This window comes from Leucoraja erinacea, chromosome 9 (assembly GCF_028641065.1).
Source record: "Leucoraja erinacea ecotype New England chromosome 9, Leri_hhj_1, whole genome shotgun sequence".
Lineage (NCBI taxonomy): Eukaryota > Metazoa > Chordata > Chondrichthyes > Rajiformes > Rajidae > Leucoraja > Leucoraja erinaceus.
In genome coordinates, this window is record NC_073385.1 from 23,203,817 (window position 1) to 23,209,900 (window position 6,084).

Below are 6,084 nucleotides of genomic sequence, written 5' to 3' on the forward strand. Positions count from 1 at the left end.
TTACATTGCAGTGATTGAAATCCAAGTGAAGTTCAAATGGCATCAGATAAATAAAACCTCTGGAATGGATGGTATTCATTATGTGGTTGGTTGGAGTCAGTATCAGCACAATTACTATATTAAACTTTGAATCTTCAGATGTCCTGGTCCAAGCTAAAACTAAAGACAAATAATAACCTCGTCACACATTCCTCTGCAAGTATCTCAGTCACGCCTTTAAAATATGCTCCTTCTTTAAACAAGCTCTTAAACATCGCACCTGAACCTGTTTCCACCTGATTATTCTCCTTGAGGATGATCATCTTCGTGTTCAATTAATAAAACAATGGGATTGGGGACATTTGTATTCAACCTGTCAAAGGAATTTGAGGGGGGGCGGGGGGTTAGAATTAATCAGTGAGGTAAACAAATATAATAGTTGAGTGGCAAATTACAATAGTGCTACCTTCCCAATATTTAACTGAAGGAAGTAATGGGTTATCGGGGCTGTATGTTGTGACAGACAGTCTGACACCTTGCATATCATTTTAATATTACACTTATCCCATCCCCCAGGATATTCCAGATTAACAAATTAAGGTTTTGTCAACTAATTACAAATCAGGCTAATTACAAATCAATAACATTAGCCAACTCTGAAACATGAAGCGCTGAGCATTGGGATCCAGACATCACGGACAACTGGCCTCAGTACCCCGATCATATCTGGCAGTGTTCTCGGTCTGAACCAGGGGCCGCGGAGCGTTTTTGAAAGTGGGGGGGGGGGGGGGGGGGGGGGGGGGGGGGGGAGCGGGGGGGGTGGGGGGGGGGGGGGCCGATTAAGGAGGCCCACTCTTAACCCGGTTAAGGAGTGGAGCAACCGAGTGGGGGGAGGGTGCCCCAATCCCACAGTAGGGACTTTTTGAAATTTGATGTATTAAAATCATGTTTTAGTGCATTGTAGGTATGATTTCAATGTTTTTTGTTTGGAGGTAACTTTTTACAGGATAACTTTTTCCACACAAAGGGTGGTGGGTGTATGGAACAAGCTGCCAGAGGAGATAGCTAAGGCAGGGACTATCCCAACATTTGAGAAACAGTTAGACTGATAAATGGACAGGACAGATTTGGAGGGACATGGACCAAAAGCAGGTAATGGTTTTACCTGCTGGGACATGTTGGCGGGTGTGGGCAAGTTGGGCCGAAGGGTCGGTTTTCACACTTTATCACTCTATGACTACATTATACCTCAACCATGCATGAATGCTTCAAAATCAAGTGGTCGAGTTTTATTGCCATATACTCAAACATAGAAAATAGGTGCAGGAATTGGCCATCCGGCCCTTCGAGCCAGCACTGCCATTCAATATGATCATGGCTATTCATCCAAAATCAGTACTTCTTTCCTGTTTTTTCCCCCATATACCTTGATTTTGTTAGCCCCAAGAGCTAAATGTAACTCTTTCTTGAAAACATCCAGTGAATTGGCCTCCACTGCCTTCTGTGGCAGAGAATTCCACAGATTCACAACTTTCTGGGTGAAGAAAGTTTGTCCTCATCTCAGCCCTAAACCCCTTATTGTTAAACTGTGTGACCCCTGGTTCTGAACTTCCCCAACATTAGGAACATTTTTCCTGCAGTTACAGTAAGTGGAAATCTAGCAGGCAAACAGGATGCTTTCTCCAACCACCCCCATTTGAAGGCTACTATCTTCCACCGCTTCTACCCAGTGCTTGGTACCTACTTCCTTCAGCCACTGGTTGTCCTCCAGGATGCACCGAGCCACAGCCTGGTCCATGCCGGTCACCAGGGTGAATTCGGCACAACGTTTCTGACGAACACCTGGGACTTCTGCACTGAGGCTGCTCCATGGCCCGAGCTGCAGCGAACGACTTGCCAGCCCGGCAAACACTCGCCAGCCCTGGCTCCCTGTCCACGACAAAGTGTGAGAAATTCTGTTATCAGCGTGAGAATTTGGCGAAATGCGTGATTCTCATGCTCAATGTGTGAGAATTGGCAGCTCTGTAACCTCTGACAGGGATGTAATGCTGAAGCTCTATAAGGCGCAGGTAAGGCCGCATTTGGAATATTGTGAGCAATTCTGTGCACCATATCCGAGGAAGAATGTGCAGGCTCCAGAGAGTATCTAGAGGAGGTTTACAATAATGATCTCAAGAATGAGTAGGTTAACCTGTAATGAGCGTTTGTCAGCCCTGGGCCTCGCTGGAATTTAGAGGAATGAGGGGGTGGATCTCATTGAAACATACTTAGTGAAAGGCTTGGATAAGAGTTGATGTGGAGAGGATGTTTACACTAGTGGGAGAGTCCCGGACTAGAGGTCATAGCCTCAGAATTAAAGGACGTTCTTTTAGGAAGATGAGGAGACATTTCTTTAGTCAGAGGGTGGTGAATCTGTGGAATTATTTGCCATGGTAGGCTGTGGAGCCAAGTCAGTGGATATTTTTAAGGCAGATAGATTTTTGATGTCAGAGGTTATGGGGAGAAGACAGGAGAATGGGGTTAGGAGGGAGAAATAAATCAGCCATGATTGAATGGTGAACTTGACGGGCCAAATGGCCTAATTCTACTCCTATCACTTATGACATTAAATGTCAGAGGCGTTTCTCCAGAGATGCTGCTTGACTCGCCGAGTTACTCCAGCATTTATTTTGGCTATCTTTAGTGTAAATTAGTATTTGCAGTTCGTTCCTACACAGATAAATCTGTTTATTTCTTTCTGACCTTGGGGCCATTCAAAATCCATTGACTTTGAAAACACTGTTGACCCACGCAATATATAAATAAGCAAATGTGTTTGCTGATGCTGAAGGGAACCAACAAGAGCAGTCACACGTTTAAAGCAGCCTTGGTAAGGAACAAGTCTCTTTGAGAAAAGGAATTATACTATTCAATTATCACCATTTACTATTGGTGTGAATCCATTACACTGAGACTCAAAAAAAACTCCATTGTTGCACAGGTACTTGAGTTACCATTTTAACAAGGGCTAATTTAGCCAAGGACTATATGTCTATTACTTTATGCTATTTTCTCTTCTCTGCAGATATTGTTGAAATGTGTTGAAATTCTGATAGTCCACCAGAACACTTAGTAAGGTTGTAAATGAGGACAATCCACTAAATTTAATTTTGTTTTATTTCTATAAACGTTTCTTTAAGAAAACAAGCACACTTATGCCTTGCTGTTTTAACATAGATCAACTGCATTCTCTTCTCTAATGAGCATACTGCTTATACCTCCCCAGACTGCCCTCTCCTCCCTTTCCCAGCACAATGTGATTACTTGCTTTAGACATCTTTCAGCCAAATAGGAAGGTTCAGAATCCACGTTGAATACTTAACTTCTAAATCTTCTACTAGATTTCTGATGGTGAACCTATTACTTTATTTAACTGCTGGACATACAAACACTTTGGTCATTGTGTCTGCTCTGTTATTCTGTAAGATTATGCCTGATTACTTACCTCAACACTTCTTTGATGAACAAACCCTGATTTCCTGAATATCTAAAATCCAATAAACCACTGTCTGACATATATTCAGTACAGTCTCCAGTCTTCTTTGGAACACAGTACCAAGTATTCATTCCTCACCGAGTGAAAAAAATGTTCATCCATCTTCCAAATGACCCACCCCTTACATCTTGTTCCATATACCTACGAGAGAAAACTATTAAGTACAGTAACCATTTAGGATGTTTCAACACTTATCATTCTTCTTAGTTCTACACAGTCTGGGTCCACTCAAAACAATTTCTTTTCAAGGATAAACCTGTCATCATAGGAAATAATCTGATGAACCTTGGCTGCACTCTTTCACAAGTATATCCGTTCTCAGGCAGTAAGACCAGACCTGTACACGATTCAAAAGCAGGACTACCAGGGACCTGTACAATTATAAAAAAAATCAATACACGATTTAACATACAAATTGGGAAAACAAGCATTTCACAGTAAAATTGATTAACTCGGTGTTACACGAATATCAAATTGTGCAGGGAAAATAATAATGTCACTGATGTTGTGGATAAACAGTGTTCAAGAACGCTTTATTTTAAATATTATCAAGTGCATCGTACATTTAGTTTGGATTGCTCTCCCTCCTTTTCTATAGCTAGCCTTGGTTATAGCCAAGAAAGATTTCATTGTGATAACTCCGTTTCCTTGTACATTTTCATTTGCTAGTCTTGCCTCTTTTCCAATTGTCCATTAGTTATTGAACTAGAGTCCACTGGTCAACTGTAAGTTAATTTAAAAGTTTTACATCAGATTTTATAAACAGCTCATATAAAATTCTTGCAGAGTTCCAGTACCTTAATAGCTGAAAATGTATTATTGTGCAAAAGTGGTTCTAGAAACCTAGGTTGGATTTTGGTGTAAATAGTGCAGTGTTGTGATTTTGACCTCAAAAAAGCAGATCTTTACCAATGTTTGTCGATGCCATCACCAGCCTTAAAAGACACCTGACATCCAGAAACTGATCACACCATTCGGGTAGAGGAGCCGATCACATTGAATACTTGTCAGATTAAAAAAAGGGATATAAAAAAGTGCAATGCACTATTTTAAAGGTTTAATTAAAAAAAAAAGTTATTGATTGAAAGATACAGCATGGAATCAGGCCCTTCAGCCAGCCGATCACCATTCACATAAATTCTATGTTATCCCACTTTTCATCAACTCCCTCCAGATTATGGGCAATTTTACAGAGACCAATTAACCTGTCAATTAACCGGTCTTTGAGATGCGAGAGGAAACCAGAGCACCTGGAGGAAATCCATTCAGTCACAGGGAGAACAGGAAAACTCCACACACAGCACCCGAGGTCAGGATGGAACCTGGGTCTCTGGCACTGTGAGGCAGCAGCTCTACCTGCTGTGCCACGTTATGAAATGTAATTGAATGAAGATAGCCGAAATATCAACTTTATTAAAATAATAAAACACAAAATTTGAAATAGGATGGTATTGCAGTAAAGGATTTGCAATCACCGTGCAACATATATTTTTAGCATTTGCAAAGGAGTAATGGATGTTTACACCATTAAAATCTTATTGAACAAAGCATATTTCCAGAGTATTTCCTTACAATGGGTTGTAAGTATATGAAATATATGTCAGTTCACTGATTACTGGAGCTTGTATTGAAGGCAGCACCCTACGGATTAGCAAGCAAAGTAATCACTGATAGCACCTTCTGAATTTCTGCATTTAACAACAGTTTCTGATGATTCTACATTTGGTTGATTTTGAACCCAATAAAAATTGATCTTTGCCAATGTAAAGTTGATGTTACTTGAAATTGAAAATACCTTGTGGCATTTTTGGCATCATTATAACGACAACATTCAGACGAGCATAAGAAATTATAGGAAATATGCAGATTTAAAAAGTGTTCTGCATATGTTGTATAACAGTTAAATTATTTTATTAATTCTGTGTATTCTACTTATTTTTTTTAAAGCCAAAGCTACGGATGTTTTTTTGATGTATTTTTGTTAGAGGCAATATGCAAGTGGAGATCTTGTGTTACAATCAAAACCATGTTTTAAATGACGAAGAGCTAATGCCGAGTTAAACTATTTTTATTTTCTCTGCTAGATCACTTAGCTAAATCCTTACACAGGTAAATATGTTATACCTTTTATACTTTCCCCCTGTGTAAAATTGCTATAGATGTAGAACTGAAGCTCAAGCCCCACCTCTGCAGAACCCCACCTGGCTGCATGCAGCATTAACAATTATCAAGAAGCTCAACACATCCCATACAAAGCATTGTGTTTGATAGATATCTTAATAACCACTCTGAACATTCATCCCATCCACCACCGATCCACAATTGGTTGAATACCATCCACAAAACACTCTCCAGTTACTTCAAGAGCACCTTCAAAACCCATGACCTTTATCAACAAGGGCAGCAGGCACACGGGAACACCTTCAACAGCAGGTTCTCCTCTTGGTTGCACACCATCCCGACAGAATTTTGCCAGTCCTTCATCAACCTAAATGCTGGAGAAACCTGCTCAATCTCACTTTGAAAGTACTTTCATCAGACGCATTGCATAGGTTCAAAAGAGCCACTCA